This window comes from Hippoglossus hippoglossus, chromosome 5, assembly GCF_009819705.1.
Source record: "Hippoglossus hippoglossus isolate fHipHip1 chromosome 5, fHipHip1.pri, whole genome shotgun sequence".
Classification (NCBI taxonomy): Eukaryota; Metazoa; Chordata; class Actinopteri; order Pleuronectiformes; family Pleuronectidae; genus Hippoglossus; species Hippoglossus hippoglossus.
Window position 1 is genome coordinate 8,590,769 of NC_047155.1, and position 23,670 is coordinate 8,614,438.

The 23,670-nt window shown below is 41.4% G+C and overlaps 1 protein-coding gene across 2 annotated transcripts in view; it reads right to left on the bottom strand.

Moving 5' to 3' along the window:
- Positions 1–23,670, bottom strand: part of LOC117761766 (cadherin-22-like) — a 146,649-nt gene that overhangs the window by 86,621 nt on the left and 36,358 nt on the right. The window contains exon 3 of one of the 2 annotated variants that reach the window (XM_034585978.1): positions 16,317–16,444. The exons of the other annotated variant lie outside the window; for it this stretch is intronic. The gene's annotated coding sequence lies outside the window, so the exon portion shown is untranslated. The remainder of the gene's footprint in view (positions 1–16,316; positions 16,445–23,670) is intronic. 2 annotated transcript variants of the gene reach the window in all.

Genomic DNA, 23,670 nt, shown 5'->3' on the forward strand with positions numbered 1-23,670 from the left:
AGAGGAATAAAGACAAAGGCGAGGTGAGAGGAGGGAGATGGTTGTGTGTGTGTGTGTGTGTGTGTGTGTATGGGGGGGAGAGAGAGAGAGAGAGAGAGAGAGAGCGAGAGAGAGACACAGAAATGTGGCGAAGAAAACCAGCTAATCTGTGACACTGTGAAAGGATAACTCACTGCAGATACAGGAGGAGGGAGAGAAAAGAGACGAGAGAGGAAGGAGAATAAGAGGTGGAGGGAAGCAAGAGTCTTTTAGGGCTAATAGGGGCTATAGGGCCAAGCAAGAGTCCAAATGAGGGGTCAGGGAATCAAGTTTGCAGTCTGCTATGGAAACGACTAAAAGGGGAAGATAACTCCATTTCCTTTTTCATTTTCCATATTTCTGTGGTGAAGATAAGACTCGGCGTGGTGGAAACACAAGAAAATATTCTACACTAATTGGAGTCGGGATAAACACGGACATTAGAGTGTCTGAGAGAAAGATGGAGGCTTGAAAACTAAGACCGTGCAGGGGGGTTATGTGCACCAGAGACATGATAGGTAGGCTACGCTGCAGTCCGCTTTTCACAAATCAACATTTCTCTTCATCCTCATGAGATCCTCATGTTTGCATATGTTTGAGGAGATACTGTATATAATGCTTATTATTCTTCCCCTTAGTAATGACGCTAGAATATGGAACCAAGCAATTAGGAATGCACTTATTTCCATGTTGAATGTATATATGCAAAGCACCGTAGAATATTACAACCTTTGAAAATGGGGATGCAATTAAAACTTGCATACAATATACACAGAATCGGAAAATAATACAATACATGGAAATATGTTTTAAAAGTTAGCTGTTAAAGCTGCCTCGTGTTAATAAGAGCGATCTGTGCTAACGAATACTCAAGTCTAATTGAATCCAATGCCAGTGTTTTTACATAAGATTTCAAGGTGCTTGTAACATTCTTCCTCAAAATCTCAAACTGAATCAACATCCCCTCCATCAACATGTGAAAATACAGAAGGAGCTTCTAAAAGTAATGATTTAAATTCAAATACTGTATCTCAGTTTAAAATGGTATCATAAGAAGAACTAAATACTGTGAAAGAGTTGTTCAATTATGTCTAAATGACGACAATCTCCAAACTCCTTCAGTTATTTCCACATTTGAAAACACTGGAACCAGCTAAACCACTGAAAGGTTTCTGCAGGATCCTGAGAAGTGTTGCAGAAGCCAAACTCGGAGAATCTGTGCCCTCGCTGCCAACAGGATTACTAAATTTAGTGAACAGATTTGCACCGTTTAGAGCCGAGGATTTTAAAAACTAATGACCTACATAAGAGTATGCACTCCTTTCTTTTTTCTTTTTTTTTTTATATCACCTTGCCACTAAAGAATTCATCATTTACACAAGACACCCTGACCTTGCTTACTGCGGAATTACATTGTTCAGTATGTTCAATCTGAGCTCAGCAGCAGAAACTGTTCACAAACTGTTCCTGCAACATATTAATGCAGACTGGTGAACTTCTTTCTTTCTGGTTTTGCCTGAATACAAATGGAGGATTATCGTAATGACTGTATCAACACTTAAAGTATTAACTCGTGCTAAATTTGTGTTAGATTTGCTTACATGCGGGACACTGCACTGCATATCACTGGTGCACTCAGGTAGTGAGTCTGATCGAGAAGATTAACATTACGAACAATAACTGCATTGATTTCTAATAATAAACGTGGTTGTGTGCAGGCAGTGGAGAGGGTTGGTGGGGAGAGAGAAAATGCAGAAGGTGGGACGCGACACCATGAGGAGAATAGTGACGATCATCATGAAGGACTCATGTTGCCTCAGCAACAGCTCTCTGAAGGAAAATGTTATTAATAATTATATTAATGGTTTTATTAGGTGCTGCTGTGGCTGCTTTTACGAATAGGCCGTATTAGAAATGGGCTGGCGACGACCTGCACCCCCCTGTCATGTGACAGTGAAGCTTCCATATATTGTTGACACAGTGTGACGTCTGTATTTTTGAAGTTGTTCAAATAAGTGATGACGAAAGGTAAAAATCCAGGGGATTCCCTGTGAATACAAATCTTCACATGTGCCTCTGGACAGACGCTCACGTAATCCTCTTTCCAAAAGCAGTAAAGAAAGAAAGAGCTGAGGGAGGCAGGTAGCGGGAGCACAACTTGGGGGGGGGGGGGGTTTGAATGCAGACAAGCAGGTGAAGCGTCACGATAAAAATATCAAGCTGCAATTTCCTGCAAAACTAATCCTGTGTGAAGTATTTTTAAAGATGGAAGTATACGGTAATAACGATAATGATATATCATATCTGTTTATGGCGACATGAATGAGTTTCATCTTTAACATGATTTTAAAGTGCTTATTGTCGGGGACTAACCACAACACCTCCAGTTCAGAGAGCACTGCACAGTGTGGGGATGAGAACAATACAAGCTATTTTGAAATACGTGATGACAAAGCCACAAAATGTTCAACAACTCCCATGTGATGTGTTGAATATCTTCTGTATTTTAGTCATATTTTATACAAGATGAAGCCCACTCGCTTGAAGCCGCTGTCCGCGACACGTCCATGAAAATTCAGCTGGCTACACTTAGTTGTCCTGGCAAGAGATTAAAGTTGACACTTCAGTCGGATGTTCAGAATTTAAATGATTGGAATTGTTCAACCACAGAAGTATTAGGTACTTGCTATTTTAAATAATAGTTCTGGTTCTGCCCGAGCAATTTTGACAGAAAAATGCTGCGGACAATGGTTAATTAATTCTGATTCAAAGAATTCAGTTTCAGAGCAAACCATTAGTCTCCTGACAAGAGAGTGAGGGAGAGAGCTTCGAGGAAGTAACACGAAGTATGAACCAAACTTTACACCATTCAGGTACAAGTAGGCTGCGGTTGCCCCCTTTTTTCAGGTTAGAGCAGCAGCCCTTCAAAATGTCTGTGCACATGCTTTCATGTATTTTATATAGGGCTCGCGGTTTTCTGTGAAAGAGGGGAATCCGGACTCCTCTTTCAACTCCCTTGGGAAAGAACCAGTGTTCTGACACGAGAAGCCAAAGTAAAGAAACTGCTCACTACTTTCACACATGCATTTGCAAACCTCAACTTTTCTCCACATTACCCAGAGAAGAGGTATTTGTAAAGGTATATTGAACCAGACATTAAACGGACTTTGCCCTATTTCAGCTTCTCAATACAAAGTCTGTGTAGAGAATGCACAGCTTGTTGTTGAGGTTTCAAACTGTGAAAAGGCGTTTTCACACGGACGTCCTCTGATTACGTGCATTACCCAAATCCTAAACCCCGGACAAGGACCTGAATCTCTAAACACTTTCTGGCTCGTGTCTCTGTAAAATAAAGTACACATTATTTTCTATTTGCTCAACTGATGCCAATCACCAAAATTACATTTATGCTGAGAGCAGTTCAATTAGTGGATTAAGCCAAACAGTGACTGCAGTTGCCAGATTTGTTAGTGAAAGTAGAGGAGCTCGGCTGAAAAAACTGTAAGCAGCAATTTCAAGAATGAAAAAACAGACCATCACCACCAGCACAGAGTGTGGTAAGAAATAGAGAATTCACGTCCAAAACAGATTGAGAAAAAAACCCATCGGTACCTTTTGTCTTCGCCGCTTCTGCCTGAGCCAACGGTCTTTTCACAGATCTCTGTAAAAAGCCCTCAGACAGCGAGCTGAGTCAGAGTGCCGCGGCTCCAATCTTTACAAAGACAAAACAAGCTGAGCACATCACTCCGGCTCTTAATTGTCTGCTCTGGCTTCGGGCCTGTGGTTGTGTTTTAAGAATCAAAATGCATATTCGATCTTTCACACCACGAGCCCGCTAGCTCCTGGCAGGTGATACTAAAATCCAATCAATGTGAAGCTGCATTCAGCTTATATGAGATGATATAGAAAGAAAGCATTACTACTTTTGAACGAAGGCTGAAATCGGATCATTATTCACCTGTCATTGATTTTAATTAAACTTTGAGCTGCATTGAAATACACACAAAACCTGTATTATTTAATTTTTGTTGTCTCCACCATTTATTTTCCTCTTCTCCTCCCACTTCATTCTGTTTCCGAGCCTTTTTAAGCAACGTTGAATTATCGTGTATTTGATTGTTCCGTACAAATAGAGTCGCCTTGGCTCGAGTTTGCTTTTATATATTTGCAAAGCCTCGTCTACATTTTGTGGGCAGCTCTATCTTCGCTTCCACTGAATGTGTCATTACAGATACCGCCTTTTGCTGAAGCTTAAATTTGGCTGAATTTGATTAGTCCTCAGAAGGGTTTTTCTAATGCTTACAGTTTGTTTTATTGGAGGCGTATCATTATATGGCCCACTCAGCATCGCAGTTACTTTATTTACAAAAGCTTGTTGGATTTATTATTAGCTTTATTGGCTTTATTTGTTATCGTTCGTCCTTGTTGCTGAGCTAAATGCAGTCAGTGTTTGCTTCCTGTCTTTAATAATGAGAGGGGATTGACCGGGATGAAAAGGAGAAGAATGCATGAATGATACTTAATTGAACTTTCTCATTCAGAGCTTTTAAAGCCCACTTTAGTCCCAACATGGGGGGGGGGGGGGGGATATAACCCATTTTAACCACATGTCCCCAACTTGTAGCCATTTTTTGTCCTCATGAGCAAACCATGTTGGCTACAAGTTAAAATACTATTATCATTTTTATTCAGTCAATATAATACTTTATTCAGTCAATATAATAACTTTTGTTTGTATCAGTCACTTTTGATATTTATTGCATATATTATCAATACCGCGATAATACTGATAATGATAATTTTGGATACTATAATTGTGATACAACATTTTCATTTCATCTCTATGGCGGACACACAGTGGGTTAATCAAGCCCAAATCCCAGTAACCAAAGTGAGGACATCATGGAAATGTTATTTTTCAGTTTTAACCTTTGCAAATAAAAGTGCTGAATATTCATATGCATAAGGTATTGTGACACGCACACGCACACGCACACGCACACATTCGTGCACACAACAAACATCAGTCCTATCCCTCCTGTCATCGGACGTGACACACTGAGTCCAGTCCACACTGCTCTCCCTGTGCGAGGAGCTGGTACTCCTTGTTTGTTCTCCTCGTCTATCTCAGATTGGTAAACACCACTGTTGTCTGTGCTCTGCATGGGAATAAGATGGGGAGCCTGCTCAGCGCTGTCTGCCTGGATTAATGTTTAACAGTTCAAGGTCAGGCACATTACAACAATGCCAGCCCGGTAATAAGCATGTCTGAAGATTTCGCAAGCTCTAATTTAATTCCGAGAGCGCGATGTGAAGCGGTTGAGGGACAGGAAAGGGGAGGGAGGGAGAGGGCGAGAGGCAAAGTGGGCGAGGAGAAGACAAGAGGTGAAACAACTCAGTAGCTGAATTAATGGCAGGCTGCTGCAGGACCTCGTCGCCGCCCCGCTAACAGTTTTCCTCTCTAACCTCCTCCGCATATCTGAATGTGGCAATCAGCTTCATTGGAGAATTAACAAGAGCATTAGAGTGGAGGACACAAGCAATCAGTGTCTTCTAAGTCTGCCGTGCCGCCTTGCCAAAATAAAGCATTAAGGCTCGTCTGATCCTACTTCAGAGAAAACACATTTCGCAGACAGCAACGATACAAACAGTGGGAGCAAAGCTTCAAGAAAAATTATTTTTAAGCAGAGCGTGATGTTGATTTAACACAAGGAGACAGGACCATGCATTTGTTGTTAGTCTTATGGGACCTCTGTGCTGCCTTGTTTCTTGCTGTTACACTCAATAGTAATGGCCTTATATATCCTGGTAGGCCAGGATTGTTAGCAGAGATCGCTGCTGGAAATTGAAAATCTCTTCAGGGTTTCGGGGACTTTTCGTTGAGGGAGGGAGCTCTGATGAAATGGTAAATGGTCTGTATTTATATGAAGCTTTCCTGCTCCTGATGACCACTCAAAGTGCTTCACAGTGCACAGTTCCGCCATTCGCACATACATTCGAACTCTATCGCACATCAGCCGTACACTTCCTGCACAGCCGTGATAAGTGAAAGTAGATTTTTTCCTTTTTGACTTCTCGTTCAGATGAGAACGTTTCTATTTAGAGCAAAGGGAAATATGCTTTTACCGTACACCGTTGAGTCCGTAACATTTAATTAAACACTTTTAATTAAACTTTCATATCCGTGCTGTCCTTGAAAACGAGGACAAAAAGTCCTGTCTGTTCTGAATGGTGCTGTGCTGAAGAAGTGACTTCCTCCGTCTTGAGAGAAACAAAATAACTGACTCAGAAATTGTTGAGTTGGAGAGAGACAGGCCTTGAAGGTGCTCAGTCAAAATGTTAGCCGAGTCGAGTGTGTGGGTTGAAGCAGGCTGCATCTGATGTCACGTTCAGCATAACTGTGCACAGTGATGAGTGACAGACAGAGAAGTACAGTCAGTGGATAGAAGCGAATAAATCACTCGTTTCACACACAAACACACACACATATATTCATGTCATGGTAATTGTGTAAAAGGGTTCACAAATCCTCTAATCGATTTATGTTGATGACAAAGGAAGGTAATTGATGAGTGTTCAGGTAAAAATCCATTTCACAACATTACTGTGACAAACACTTCAGGAGTGAAGGGCGAACTTTCACCTGCAGCTCAGTTAGTTTCTTTACTGACGATATGAGACAAAAGCAGCGTAGACAACATGGCTTCAAATAATGTTATGACACATCCTTGTGGCCAATGTCATTCCTCCAGTACACCAACATTCATGAAACCTCAATTACAGTGAGATTGTGGGCTTGTGATGATGAATGAACTATATCGTATTCATTTTTTAAAACTTATAATTGGGGTATTGGGGCCATAGAGTATTGCAAAAATAATTCTTGAGATTTCGAGATTCATGTTGTAATACTAAGGGAATAAAGTTATAATTTAACGAGAAAAAGTCCTAATATTACTAGAATTAAAAAACAAACTTTCTTCAGGAATGAGCAAACAGAACCTGTGCCCCCCCGTCTGAATCCAAAACCTTGAAAACAACCTTATTGTTTCTCGATGAAACCCTTTTGAGAAGCACGCAGCTGATACCAACGATATCCTCACAGTCGACCACCATCAAACATTTTCCTCCACAAAATGTCCTCCCAGTCTGTGTGGTTTCTTTTCTTCATAACAGATTCAGTTTCTTGCACAATGTTTTCAAAGTCCTGATACTTATGATAATGTGGAGCTGAGGAGCCAAAAGATTCAGTATTTCATTATTTGTGAAACCAAGAGTAAAACCTAACCAACACGATGCTTCGTGTTCCTCATTTGAACACAGACGTACGATCTTCTGATATTCCTCCTTTAAAATTATGACTTTATTCTCGACATATTACCTAATACTCTGTCGTAGTGACAGCGATTGAAGTGTGATAGTGTGAATCTTGTAGACAGAGAAACACGGTAGAGAAAAAGGAGGTTGGATGGAATAATTTGTTCTCTGAACTGCTGTTCGTGTGATAAATGTATCTTTAGGAAAATGAAACTTCTTGGCTAACATTTAAGAAATATTGACTTCATGCTTAAAAGAGATCAACACAGTTTGTGTCAGAGACAGGATGCAAACCCCAATCTCTGGTCTTTCTATGTCCATTCATTCACCGTAACCTTGTTCCCAAGATTTCCCAGGCTACTGAATATGTAACATTACAGATCTATCATTTCTCACACAGGCTGCCAAAGAGAAAGTTGTAAACAAAGTCATTTTAAGCATTTGAATGATCAGTACTTTACGTTTTCCGGTCAGGGCGGTCGCAAATTACAATGCTTGAACTGCGATTCAGTCGGGCGAATAATTCAGCACGTGTCATGAGATTACTTTGTGTGAAAGTGCAGCTAATTGAAAAGAAAAACAGCACAACTAGAGAAAAAAGAAAAGAAACACCAACAAACAATCAATAGATCCATTCCAGTAATGATGTGTCTGAACACAGTGTGCACTGCTCCCGCAGGGGCCGGCAGACCATTTCATTTCGAGGCCACACATGCACCGCAGTACCGCACATTTATCATACAGCAATGGAAGGTTATGGACCCGGGGAGAAAAAGAGCATTGCAGATTACACGCGCACACACACACACACACATGCGTGATAAACACACACTCTTACATACCCACACGCATGTATACATTCCTTCCCGTGCTCATACATACACAAACACAGCTGTGAGACTGCGGTAACACAGGAAAAAAACAAATAGCCGCAGCTGCTAGCTATATAATGACACCCTGTTGGGTTACTGTGACAGTAATCGCCCTCCAAACAGCAGTGTGATATTATGGCGAGTCACACAACACTATCAGCAGAGACATTTTCCACAGCCAGACCCTGACACTGGCTGAACACTTGGAGGGCCGTCTGCATTATTAAAGAGGTATCGCTCAACTAGGGCTAATAAATGGATTTATCTTTTCATAAGCTCGGATCAGTAAGATCAGCTCAGATATTTATCAACAAACACTGCGTGGAATAGTTTTTATTTGAGATTGAACTGCACTTGACACTATAACCCTATTGCAAACTCCATTCCTTTGTATGTTTTCTGTTAAATTACAGTGCTTTAAATAAATTAAATTAAATATTGCATTCTGTTTATTTTTTCCTTCTTTTCTCACAACCAAAGTATACAACAGAGATGATCACATTAAACAGAGATGAAGGGGCACTCAGTGGAGCACATACCTCCACCAAGGCCCAACACTTCCCTCGTGAAACCAAATTTAAAGATCTGGATTTTTCTTTGGATCTGCACCAAATTACATACACTCATATATATTGGTCCCTTAAACATGTCGTTCATCAAGTTCCATAAAATATTCTCTTATAAATCAACAAAAAATATGTGTTAAAGAAAGTGAAAAGAAATACCTCGACCCACTGATCTGGATCTGCACCAAAATTCAGTGCGTTCCTCCCTGACCCCAACCTTCTACAAAGTTTCATGATAATCTGTCACATAGTTTTTGCGTAATCCTGACTAACTATGGAACAAACAGACAAAAACATAACCTCCTTGGCAGAGTGAATAAAAAGGGAATTAAATAGAAACATGAACTTCTACCCCTGTGGCAGTCCTACTCAAGATGAAATCTAAGTTAACGTTTAAAGTGACATTTTATAAACTTAGTCACAAAGAGCTGCAGTTAAAATCCCGCAAACAAGGAGGTTTAAACAACTTACAGCGACGACACAACCCCCTCCTTTCTCCAGACAGGAAAATAAAGCAAAGCTATATTTTTAACTTCTAAAATTGATGTTTTCTTTTTTTCCCCTCATGCACAGAAACTGATCCCTTTACATAAATCCATTTTGAGAGCACATTCAGCGTATACACCTTGTAAAAAGTGCCAGCAGCTTGAGTAATACCTTGGCACATCTCTCTTATGACACAGAACAGGCGTTATAAAAGCTACTTGATAGGTATGGTAATTGCTGCCAGCCCAAAGGCTTGAAGACGCCAGCCTTGATTCTTTAGAAGGTGTACAGATAAATAAGCCTCTTTTAATGAGAATCTAAGTCATGCTGAGCTTATACACTCCTGCTCAAGCAACGCAACCCCATCCCCTGTAGGGATTACATCTCGTGTAGTTCTGCAAACATCACCATTCATCTCCAGCACAGTCTGTAGAGCAAGTGACAAGAGGTTATCACGGTCCTGATGAAGTTCACCACACTGGGGACGACGACTCGAGCCTCATCTGTTTGCCCTACGCAGGTGAACCCCCCCCCCCCAAATGACCCCATGTACGAGGTACCGCAGGTTTGTGTGTGTATTTGCAGGCACTAATATACGGTAACTTCAGAATTTCTACTGAAACGCCCCGTGTGCTGTTCTGTGTTGATATTCATCAAACAACAGGTCACAAATGAGGGTAATTAATCATGTGCCATTACTTCTCTATGTTAAATGCATCTCCTTCTCATTTATCCGGTTCTTAATTAGACGTTATTAATGTTTTCTTCTTTTCATTTATCGTCCTCCCTGGTTTGTTCCTTCGTTCTTGTGAGTTAATGGAAAGAAAAAAAACGTTGGAATTTAATCTGCATTGACTATAACTTTTGAAGAGAGCCTATTAAATAACCATCAGTTTCAGAGGGTTGACGGAGATGTAGAAGAGTTGTGCTTGCACATAATCAGACCTACTAAGAACAGCCATGAGACAGTGGGCTGCCTGATGATGACTGGCAAGAACAAATCAAAGCGAGTCCACAGTCCCGCAGGAACATGGCTGCAATTGCAAATAAGCACACATACAAACACAGCATGTTGAGTCAATATGCTCGTCTTCCTTATACCCTATTATTTTAGACACTTCCTGCCCGCTGCCATTTTTATGCGTCAGAAAATCAAAGAGGCACGAGTCAGGCTGCGCGGAGCAGATGACAAAAGAGCACAAAGATTTGTGGAAAATGAGGAGATGGAGGGCATTTTCCTCCTAATTTGGAAACAAAAGAGGACTTGAACGGCACAGGCAGTGGCACTCGCAAAAAAGACAAAGAGAAGAAGAGGGAGAAAAAGGCACAAGTACAAGAGGGAGGAGGAATAATCCAGAGGCGCTGGCTGAGTGATCGTTTGAGTCTTATCCTTTAGCCCAATGGCACAGGGCTCAATCAAATTCTCCTAATTCTTGACCATGCATTAGCTTAGCAAGCAGGGACCTTGTTTCACTCCCTCAATTAAATGCCCACCCGCACATAATTAACAACTGTTTTGTCCACAGATCAATAAAGGGCCTGTTCATTAAAAGTCACTTTTCTTCCTCAAAGATCCCCTTGCTCAGTTCTCTATTGCATCTGAGGAGGTGGCAGCGCCTGGCAGAATTTCCATTCCTGCTTCAAGTCTGTGGGTTTTCTCTCTCTCTCTCTCTCTCTCTCTCTCTCTCTCTCTTTCAGCTGGTGCAAGATAGAGAAGGAAGTCAAAGAAGGACTGAAAGCTCACAGAATGTGAGGAAAGCTTTTGAAACAGAGAGACAAGACTTATGGGAACTTATTAGCGGAATGTAAGAATCACAGAAGAGGCCCTAACTTGGCTGTTCTCGACACTATGTTATCTTGTAGGAGCACGAATAATATTATATAGTAATACAGAGGAAATGTGTTTTGTGAAATATAAAACATGAATGGCTGTTGAGGTAGCCAGACTGTTGACAGAGGTCAACTGTCTGGATCCGCTCATTTGCCCCAACAGACTTTCCTATGTATGGATTAAGAAGTAATGGGACATGGGGGGGGGGGGCAGCAACTTTAAAGGGGAACTTCCTCACATTTGTATGCACCGAACACATCTACACACCCTGCTGTATTCAGTCACAATCAATGTCTACATCAACCTCCCAGCCTACACCCATCACTGGTGTTTACAGATGCAAAAACAAAAGACCTGTCTGTTACTTCTTAAAAGATAAAAGATCAATAAACCCAACAGGAGCTGGATTTAACATGGAGCACGCCTGACTGCCAGCCACCTGCCATAGCTAACACGCCGGATGATTAAACCAGCGGTTGCTTCAATCTCGAGGATACACACACGCAAACACGGTTTGCCGAAAGTAATGATCAATGTGCACTATGCTGTTGCTTCTCACCTCTCCCATCTGCCATGAAATCACAGCATCTCTGGAGAAGGATAACAGGGTTTGAACACACAGCGGTCCCATTCTTGGACGCGTTTTTATTGTGTTTATAAGATCAAGCCTCGGATCTCTGAATAACAGTTTAAAATCATCTAGTTTCATCGCTCGGTTTTAGCGAGAAAAAGTTGACCACTGATATCTTCGGCGGTAACTATGTTATACCCACACTTTTGTTTTTGTTTGTAATTTTGGATTCGATTTCGGTCTCATCGTGACATTGTTCCCAGGAGATTTGCTGGATACAGGATGGAATGGCCAGATGGCCTTCATGTAGGACTTATGAGTCAAGGATTAAACCTATGTGACCTTTATATCATATACATCTTTAACCACTCTATGTTGCCATTCTCGCCAATTCTCAGTTGCCAAAATAAATATTCTACCTACCTACCCTGATCAGATATTGTGTAGTATATTATAATACACAAATATTTTCTTACACCACTATAAAGCCATTACTAGTAGCTTAAATTGTCAGCAGCAACTAATGATAATGCTAAAGATTTGTATTATGTAATAACAACAATGCACATTATACTCCACTATACTCTGTCAAGTCTGCATGCTCCACTATACTGTGAGACTATTTCAATGACAGAAATATTTGAAGACAGTTTAATCTGCACTTGTTTGAACACATTTAAAAAGGGGACGTGAACAGGACATGCATTAACCTAAATGCAGAAGTTGATCGAAAGACGTTTTCAAAAAGGCTTTAATCTTAACGGATTATTAAATAATCTAAACTGGGATCTGCACCAAAAACAAACCTTTCACCAAATATGTTCAAAAATCTGTTGTCCAGTTTGCAAACATTACTGGGAAAGAAGCTGAATGGCGACCGATTTTCTTAAAACACTCTGTTCCTGAAACGTTCCCTTCATCTGCCTGTATGCGAGGACCCAATTTCTCAGAGCCAATTTAGAATCATTCCACCCTTGGTCAGTCGTGCTGTAGATGGATTCCCTCGTGCAACATCTGGTGGTCTCCAGGCGGTGTGCATCCTCTATTCACTCACTCGCACATAAGCTGGTGTAAAATTGCCCCTTTGAATATTCTCCACAGCAGATTCCTCATTCAGCGCAGATTCACAGTCAAAATCTGTCTTTATTTTGCGTAATATGCTAAACACAGCCCCATACGTTCTCCCTGTCTGTGTCTTTAGACTGATGAATGTGGCAGAATGGCTCTGAATTCCCCAGCTCCCAACGCTATGATGTGTGCCAGTCTACTGGATTATGAGACATATGGAGGCACATGAGAACACAAGCATGAGTAAACGAACTCAGGAACTCTCTCTCACACACACACACACACACACACACAGTTACAAAAACAGCATACGTGTATATGTAAACACTGATGTCAGAAACTAATACAGTCGCGCGTCCCCTCACACACAGATGGACTGCAAATATCCACATGTTTTTATTAAAGCTTTCCACGTCACAAAATTGACTAAACTGTGAGAATTTGAGATTTGGAAAAGCCTCTGAAAGCCCTGCACCGCAGACATGCAGACTTAACAGTCATATTTTCATTTGAGGCAGTTAATCCAAATCTTTAGTTGTTAAACCTCTGGGGCTGGAGCAACACACTCAAAAGAGCACCTCCCCTCATCCCAGAGCCTCTGAGCTAAACTATTCCCCAGCACTACATCGGAATTTGAACTTATTGTTTCAACACTCGCAGCACTAGTGATTATTATGTGCCGTAAAAACAACACGTAATAGTTGCCTAAGGGCTGAGTGATTGTACACAAGAACAGTACAGCAGAAGAACTGTATCTGTGAGATCAAACATAATAATGTTTGGCCTTGTGCTGCTGATGAATTATTGATAATAGAGCAGTTGTTAAAAATGGACAAAAATAAAAAGTCTGTTAAAAGCCAGAAAGAGTACAGTACAGCAGCATCCCCCTGTCACATGATCTATCGTTGACTGGCACCTGGCCTCATGAACGGGTCCACGGAGGTTAGTGCTGTCGGTGTGATTGTTCAAGTTATTGTCATCAAAGCATGACTTCTCTCTGTGAGTGTGTGTGTGTGTGTGTGTGTGTGTGTGTGTGTGTGTGTGTGTGTGTGTGTGTGTGTGTGTGTACGCCGGGGCCGTGTGTTGGATGTCCCAGTTTTCTGTGTGTTTGTAAGTCTGGTTTTGATCAGTGCTGAAGGATTTAAAGCTAGTAATACCTTATCCTGGCTTGGTACCAGTGACATACTTTTCACTCCTCTACCTCTTTGAACTGCAGATCCATCAGGGGGGGGGAAAAAACCACAAAAAAACTCAACAAAATCGCACGTTACATCGTCTTCATGTATTTCTCGAGATGCAGCTTTGGAGTCTACTGTAGCTGTTGTTTTTTTGTGATGACAAATGCTGAAGCTGAGTAGAAACATATGAAACGCATTTGCCTCCTGTTTGGAGCATTTCGGGAGCATATGCATGGATGATAGCGAATATGGTGGATTTTAGCAGCAGATTTATTAGCAGAGCTCACAGACTTGGGGATTAAAACAGCTTGCATTGCTGTGTCCAGAGGTAAAAAAAAAAGAAAATCATAAAACCACTACATCTAATTTGTCTAAGTTTCACTAGTTGCCTGGCAACCTCACTATTATAATGACCCAGGAAAGAAAAAAAGTTCAGCAGGTAATTTAATATAAAGCCACAGTTTCTATGTGTGTTAAGCTACAGGTGTGCTTGTAGGCGGATCATTTACCTAAAGGTTTGCTGTATCCCTCTGCTTGCAGGGATAAGCTTGGCTCATTATTACCTGGCTGTATCTACACATGTAACACACTGACATGAGCATTTCATCCAACTCTCCAGCAAAGTGTGTAAGATGTTTCCTGAAATGTCAAGCTATTCCGACACCAGAGGTAAGGGAAATATAAAACTCTGTGTATGGATTTCACATGCAAAAGGAAGGGCACTCCAAGAATGAACCTCCCATTTATCTGGTTCTGCTCCGGTTCTTAATGAGTTCTTCTTTGAGTCATGCCCCACCCCTCCGCAAAATTTCAGGGAAATCTGATCAATAGTTTTTGGTTATTAATTTTTGACAGACAGACAGACAGACAGAGGGCAATGGGTGGAGGTAATTACCCAAAAGAAATATGACCAACTGAAGCTAATATCTCATGTTGCTCTATCAGCCACTTGGAGACACTTGGTTGTAACATAGGGTTGATCAATCACCTTGAATGCCAATGTGATCTTGTGCCCTGACGACGTGTCCTTGAGCCAGACACTCATCCCTTTACTGTACCTGCTCACTGTGGCATCTATGGCAGCATCGGACCAAATGTCAATGAGTGTGTCAAGTGTAATTACCTCAGGTTGTGGTAAATGACGAGTGACTAATAATCTAATAATTACCTAATAATATTGGTAATTATTTAAAAAAGTAAACTCTTATATCAGAGCTCCCACATTTTGACAGATATAATTACAGCACCAGTCAGACCAGAAACTTGTCAAATTTGGAAACATTGATGAATACCAACTTATAAAATATTTTCATTAGGATGTGTAGCATGTTGCAACACAAATTAAAAAAGAATTTCCTCATAATGAGTTAGGACTTTAGCTGAGAGCATAATTCTCTCATAAGTCCGGGCTATTTTGAATTATTCCAAAGCATTTATGGGCTACAGTACTACACACACACACACACACACACACACACACACACACACACACACACACAAACACACACACGCGCAAAACGACAGCAGCAGCAAAACATCACCCCCGGATGTATCAGATTATACCATGCAGTACATTCAATTACATCTGATGGCAGATGGTGTAAACCAAATCAAACGCACATAATCTTGAAGATTGGATCCTTCAGTTAGATATTAACCCTGATATCCAAAGACCTGACACAGGACCAGACGTATTAAGACGAGGAGCGGCCTGTGTGACGGGCTCCACCAACCAGCTGACTCAGCACTTTTTTTTTAGATGTGGGCTAATCCCGAGCGTTGGAACACACACACGCTGTGCTCAAACACGCATGTGGACAGAATACTGAGTGAATCGCACGTAGACGTGGAAACACTGTACGTCTCCCTGTTTAGAAGACTCAGCTTTAACTAAATGACTTCTTTTTTATTGTGATAATCAAGCGGTGATTAGCCCAAATGCGACGCAGATGTTGGGCTTTGCTTACAGAAAATGTGGTGAATGTACGAGATTTATTCGCAATAATGGATCACGTTAATGTGTTTATTCAGCAGGAGATATTTCGGTGATTATATGCCGCGGAGATTTGCCGACAGTGTTATCGCCGCCTCTCGTGTGCTTTACAGTGGAATTATTTTCTTTATTAGCCCAAAATTCCTCAAACAAGACCTGCATTTTATGGCTTGTCATCCAATTACTATATGCAACTCAAGAACAAACGTTTTTATGGCTGTTACCGACATCAACTGACGATAAAATTATACAGCGAGTATTTTACTTTTTATTCTCCTAAAAAAAAAAAGATGTGTAAGAATATCTTATCCAGGCCGAGGTAGATAACTAATGGTTGTCTTAACACTTTTTAAATGGAGAGGCTACGCAGACCTTATTACCTCATAGCCGACGGCATATGCAAATAACAGACTCACCATCCTGTAATCAGATGACCCCGCTGCCACTCAGCGCAAATGACGGCTCTCAGGCTCTTCAAGTCGTCTCCACTGCGCCGACCGAGACGAGGCTCTCTCTCTCTCGCTCTGTGGCTCCTCTCCAACTTCTGAAAAAAGGAAATGAATTTTTTTTTTTTCTGCCCAGTTCGGAAAAAAAAATTCGCACAGTGAAATTTCTTCTGGGAAGGTTAGCGAGCAGGTGAGGAGGTGGACTCAAGGAGAGCAGGAGAAAGAGCAGGGAGGTAATTTGCTAATGGAACATAGAGAAAAAATGGTGTGGACTCGAGAGAGGATGAAAGAAGGCCGGAGGTAAAAGAAAAAAAACCTCGGCCTATCTGGAGAGAGTGAGCTATAGGGCAGGGGCTTAAGTGGTTTTAAAAAAACACCATCATTAACTGTCATCTTCATCTCAGGTGCAAGGCTGGAGTGAGGGTTAGAGGGAGGCAGAGGAGGGAGGCAGAGGAGGGAGGAAGAAGAGCGGGCACTGTATTTGCCCAGGAGATCATTCAATAGTCCACAATCTTCATTTAATTACCTGCCTCATGCCTCTGAATGCCCCCTTCTCCGCTTACCTTGGGTGTAACGCGCAAGGGGTCCCCGGAGATTGGGTTGCAGCTCTTTAACTATGTTAATTAAAGTCTAACTGGAATCCAATCACACAAAACTCTGTCCTGACGATGGCATTACAAAAACGCTATCCCAAGAAACCCGGTTGCCCTGTAAGTGTGTCCAGATTACAAGCTGCAGACTCTGTCAGCAAGATGAAGCTGCAGGATTTAGGGCTCTTAATTCAGTGGAACATTATTTACAATCTCGCTCGACTGGCAGGAATGGAGGTCATCTGAACCGGGGAGATGTTTGGCTGAGTGAAATGCAAGCGCATAACATCAAATTTAATTCCAGGACCTCAGAGGAGGTTGGACATCCACTCGTGGGCCTGTGCAGTCGACTGCATGTTGCAGCTGAGACACTTTTACAGGACATATTCGGAAATGAGGAGAGTGAAACAACAACAAGTGCTGAAGCCATATTGGTAGACTGATGACTTCAGATATTACAAATGCATTCACCTCCAGCGTTTGAACTTTTTTATCAAGCCGTTAAATGATTCATTAACCTTTAAGAGAGCTGTAGGGTTTCTGAACTGTGCGGCAAATGAAATGTCGTGTATTGAAAGTGTTTTTCGTAAAAATTACAACAGAACCTAATATCTCTTTGAATCTCTTTACATGGTAATGCAATCACAGGAGGCTGACACAGTGCACTGTTTACTCCTGTGACCCAACACACTCGAGCAACAACAAATGTTAACTTTATGAATAATTTCCAATTTCCGTTGGGGGCACAGATGAATTGATTCCCTTGAAGCCTGGTATCTAAAATGTTTAAACCTGTGTATTTGATTAATGAAAATATACAGCAGTGGATTTCCTGCTTCTATCGTTCACACTTGCACACAAGCAGCAGAGGCTCGGTGCACGTGGCACAGAGCGGTGACCCAGGATCACCGCTGTTTACACCATCATTAAAGACGACTGCAGGCGATATCACACGCCTGGTTAACCGCGTCCTTCTAATGGCCTGTCATGTTATCTGAGAGTACAGGTGATTCTGATCAAGTGGGTAAATGGCGCGGGGAGGATAGGAAACAGCTAACGGGCCCACAGGAAGAGACACACCACATATGTGACATTGACAAGACCACTTAGGGGAAACGTGCGTAAGTGACTGAAGAGAATTTCCCTGCCGCAATTGTTTTTGCACTTTTGAATTTAGATGTTTGACACAAGACAACTGGCACGTTCAACATATGTTGTGAAGTCAGTATAAGAACGGAGATAAGATGAAAAATCAACCCTCATCTTCCCTGGGACTTGTCTTGACGTGTAAGTATGAGGTCAAACTGTTTGTGGTGGGAAACAAAAGGAATCTCCTCTAGGTTATTGCCGAGCGGCTGCACGGGTCCTTGAGGAAGTGCCGAATCTCGGAGATTATCTCGCACATCGACATGGTGGTGATTTCTAACCAAGCCTGCAATGGTTTCATTGTTTTGTTTTGTTTTCTCCTCCCTGCCACTCACTTCTCCCCCTGTTCTTTTTCTCTCCAATCTTTGCTTGTTGTTCGGTACTTTACCGTTAACACGTCCATTAACCTGTCCCCTCACCGGCAAATAGTTTTGTGCCTGACACTGTGATGTAAAGGTTTGTGATCCTCCCAAACACATCACATCACAAACTTTTAACAAACAGCCACAATCTGAGATCTCAATTCAAGAATATCAAGAATATTCGGACTCAAACCAGCCTATGGACGATTTGCATAATGTTCAATATTCAAAATAGTCATTAAGATACAATTTAAGCTTTAACTTAAATGTAGTTGTAATCAACCGTCACTAAATATATATAATCATAAAATAACAGGGATTTTTAGAGTAGAATAGTTGACTTTGCTTATAGAACAATCTGCCAGCCACTAATATTAAGTCTTCTTTGGCACCCGCTCCACATGTTGCTGGGTTGATCTGTGGTTAATACTGGAGTGTTACAGGTTTATTGCAGGATTTCCGGAAATAGATTTGGGAAACACAACATTTCTCTATGTTCTGAGGGAACTATGTTAAAAGATGGAACAGCAGAGAACATCTCACGGGCTAGAATTAGGGTAAATAAGATTCTGAGCATGCAAAGCAATCTGCAAAAATATTTTTAGGATGTGTGTATTTGGTAGATTTGTAAACCTGCAAAATATATCTACATGAAAAATTCTAGTTTGTGCATGTGTAGATTTGAATATGTAACAAAGACACTGTGTGAACAAAACTTGTGAAGAAATGACATCAGTGGGGAAGTTAAAAATAGAAATTCCCACACTTCAGTGTCTCTTACACCTGAATCTACCTCGACAATAGCGATTCAATTACAAAGAGTCTAGTCAGATGGAAAGTGATTCCATTGCATGAAAGGTATTGAAATTCAAGATGAATGACGTTGTTGACTGTTGTGCAACCAAGGTGGGTTTGCATAGAGACATAACGTGTTATTTTCTCAAGCTCCGTATTAAACCCAGCAGCATCAAAGAAGAACCTGCACTGCTGTCAAACCTTTAAAATACAAACACATGAACAAACATGCACATGTATGTTACTGGATGATAAAGATGTATTTACAGCTACACTGCTTTCTGTCCCCGGAGTCAAAACCAAACATGGAAAAGCAGCGTTCAGTTTCTATGCTGCACATTTGTGGTTCCGCTTGCAAATCTTAGTTCTTTTACATGGATGCTAAAATCTTTCCTGTTTGCCAATCGCCTTTTATTAAATCAAATAATTACTCATTTCTTACATCGCACTAATATTTTACTCTATCATTTCTTATCATATTTTCTTATTATATGTCTAACTCTTGATTTCTTTGTTGTCCATGTTGCTTTTACAATTTTGTTGTAATGCCTTTCACATTTCATGTAAAGCTCTTTGACTTGGCGCGTTGTTGAAATGTGCTATACAAATAAAGTTGCCTTTCCTTAAGATCAAAATGTTTATTGACCTTAAATTGAACCCATAAATGGTCTCAGTTTTGGAAATGAGGCTATTGTGTGGATACTGTGAGTTTACGTTATCAGTAAAACCTCACATATGAAATGTGACGGCTCCACACAAAGAAACCGATCTTCCACATCTTTATCCCGCCTGAGGCTCTTTACTTTTGTTGAATTAATCATTAATCATAGGCCCCCCTGAGAGCTCAGGAAGTGTGAAGCAGCCAACATAAATCCAATGCAGCCTCTCCACCTCCCAGCTTTTTTTTGCTGCTTTTTCCGGCTCTGGGGAAGGTTTTACACCAATTCCCAGAGGGCGGCGGCGGTCTATTTATACAGGATCCTAAAACAGGGTGGTCATACCCCCCCCCCTTCCAGCAGCAGCAGCAGCTTTAGGTGACAATGCTGACACACAGCCACATGATAGTCCAATCTAATCTTTTAATCGCTCCGGTAACTTCATGTCTCCGGGTGGGTTGAGGCGAGCTAGCGGTGGGGAAGGGATATTGTCTGCAGAGATATGATATGATCCTTGAACACATAACAAAAAATACACACAAACTCACATGCAGTTTCACACACACTGTCCCAACCCACCCCCAGAGTACTATGGCGAAGCCTTGTGTATCTGCGGGTATTAACAGATCAGTGCAGAGCAGCAGCCACCCTGCTTTAAAGTCTTTTCCTGAGGTAGTGCTTCAGAAGCCTGCTGCAGAGGAGGATAAACGCGTAGCAATCCCCCGGGCCCGGCGCCTCCTCAGCTCCACTCAGCTCTCTCTTTGCTGGCCCCTCCCTCTCCTCCATCCCTCCCTTATCCCCACTTTTCTTCCATCCCTCATTATTTCGATCCCCCTTCTTTCCGTCAGCATCTCATGCTTTCTGTCCTCCTATCTGTCCCCTCCTTCCCTCCGGCCCTTCTTCTCTCAATGCCTCCTCAATCCTGCTCCCCCTCCTAGCTTGTGTCCCTCTCTCCATCTTTCGCCCTCATCTTGCTGTTTTTTTCTGCAGGTTTGTGTAATGAACAAGGCTTGTGGCCGTCAAGAGAGTAAGCAGGATTGCAACCTCAGTCCAATGAACACAAGCTTAGCCTTGTAATGGGAGTCAAGGCTACTTGTCTTACTGTCTTCATGTACTGAAAGGCTAAACTCTCCCGATTCCTCATCCATCAAGTCTTAAGTGACTAGTTGGGAAACTGGTTCGTGTGCCGTGAGCTTACAATCCCCGCTCCTGTACGGATTTACAAAACACCAACCTCACAAACATTTCCTCATTGGTTCGGTGATGCAGTTTGAAGAATTATAATAATTAATCACAAGCTAAATGTCCCTGGAGCTGTTGTCACAACTAAATAAATGATAGTTAAGAACAGATCACTCAATGGTGAAAGTACTATGGAAAAACATCTGTATGGGTAGCTGTGCAGTGGGTGTGCGTGCATGTTTGTGGGCGGGGTGGTTCTGGGCTGTCACCTCAGAGTGACAGGTACACTGATGGAGTACTAGTTTTGCCGAGGACCTCGTTTCTGATGTGAGCTACAAGGCCACCACCAGGAGGAACACCAGGCCAGAACACGACGAGGTGGCAAGTGGTTGAGGTGAGGGACGGCTGATCCATTGAGCTCTGCACATGTGGGTTTGAATCCTTTCCTCATTATACATCCTTGGCAAATAAACCCAATGTGAGACTTTAAGTATGAATATTTATTGTTTTTTTGTTAAAACTAAAATCATTCCACATATTTAATCACTAGTTCTCATATATGAACAGATATAACTGATTGACAGTATCATGTCTGGCTGTGTAACCGCTTGGGTTTTGCATTTATTCCACTATAATCCATTGTGCTCAGCACGCGGGGGGTTCAAATCCCATCCTTGTCATATTTGATTGGCAAATTACCCTAAAGTTAGATTAATGAGTTGATTATCTTTAGACTCACGATGTTACGCTGAGTTGGGCTTTAAGTGCCAGTTGTGGTAAAAACTTAATGGACAGGCCAATGTTTTCATGACATAAGAACAGAGTGAGACAGAGAAAGAGAGAGAAATAAAGTTAGATTTATAAACAGAACAGCAGACTCATGTCTGGCCGTGTCAACAAGGGTTTTTTATTGTGTCGTGTCGAACAGAGGATGGTTTTGTAATTGGGTGGGACAGCTGCTTTGAATAGCGTCATTACATCAATTTTGATAGAAATAGTAACATTTTACAAAAACGCTTCTGTCTAGACTTGATGCTTGGCGCATATAAACAATTGATAAATAACATTATGTTTTGTCAGCTGCCTGAAGTGGAAGTGATTTGAAAACTGTATTCAATTCTTTATTTGTGGAAATGTTCACTTCTCTGGAAACAAAATATTTATCCAGGAAATTGACAATTGACTGACAATAGAATAACACATTACCTGTGTTATTTTATTGTCACTCAGTCTCTAAAGGAGCATCCCAAAGATTCTGCAATCCAAAAACACTACTGCAGTCAATATACCACATTGACACCCTGCCAAGACGTGGTGACAGAATGAGTTCATTACATGTAGTTAAAAAAAAGTAAGTGTGTTTCTTTTTACAAATGCAATAATTATTTATCTGTTCACGCTAAGCGGACAGGATTTTTTTTATATCATTCAATAAAAAACACAGCCACTCTGCAGTGAAATAAGCTTTGCTGGAGTCACAGTGGGGGGTCGGGTGCTGAAAATGGGTGGTGAGGTATTCAGGAACTTGCTGGTGGTAATCCTTGTTAAAGACTTGACGGAGTGAGATCTTTAAATAAAGTGACACGAAGAGACGTACAGGCAAATAACTTGACATGGACAGAATGACAGATGAACATGCAGACTGACGGGCAGACCAGGGAGGGGTAAGCAGGCTGAATCCAAATTAAGCTGATCAGAGCTCACTGTGAGTTAATCTAGTTATGTGGATAAAGGACTTCCCTATGGCTAAAAACACACCAAGTTATGACTCAGTGTCTGTGTGTGTGTGTGTGTGTGTGTGTGTGTCTTGGTTTTTCTACTGTTATTGGGACCTATATCTGAATGTTGCACATTATGAGGACTTTTCTTCCTTGTGATGACAAAAAGTATTTTCAAGTCAAATCATTGCATTTTAAGGTGAAGAGAAGACAAGAAGGATGTGTCAGCCCCACAAAGGTGAAGCCAAATTATCTTGGTCGCCCCCTGGTGGCTGGCTGTTCTATAGGGCATTGAGCCTGCCTTCTCCATGTTAGCAGATGGATAAAACAAAAAAGGCAAAGTATGTGTTACTTAATTTTTCTAGTAGATGGAACCTTCTTTAGGTAGCTCTTCTCACAATGATGTATTTTACAATGGGTTTTTTTTCTGGTAAGATTGGTTTTCATTAGTTATTTGTGCTATAAAAATAGGGCAAAACGTTATTGTTGATGACTGAAACTGACTCCTGATTGGTCGCACGCATGTTTCAACAGGACCTTGATACCGTGGCTCCAACCCACAATCACTGCTGAGCAGACTGTGACTCCAAATGAAGTGCAAGATGGCAGCGCTCATATCGATGTTTTGTGTCATTGCTTCAAGGTTAGGATAAGGTTAGGTTTAGTTTTAGGTTAATGTAACTTTTATTATTGTCCTCTGACTTTCCGTGAGGGTGTGTGTGTGTGTGTGTGTGTAGATATGTGCGACAGAGCACGTGCAGTTGTCGCTTTCTCTTTGTTGACTGTTTGTATATCTGTTTATCAATATCTAAATATTCCTGCAGACTCACGAGCCTCAAAAGCTTTTTTTAACATCTCACCATTGGAATCGTAGT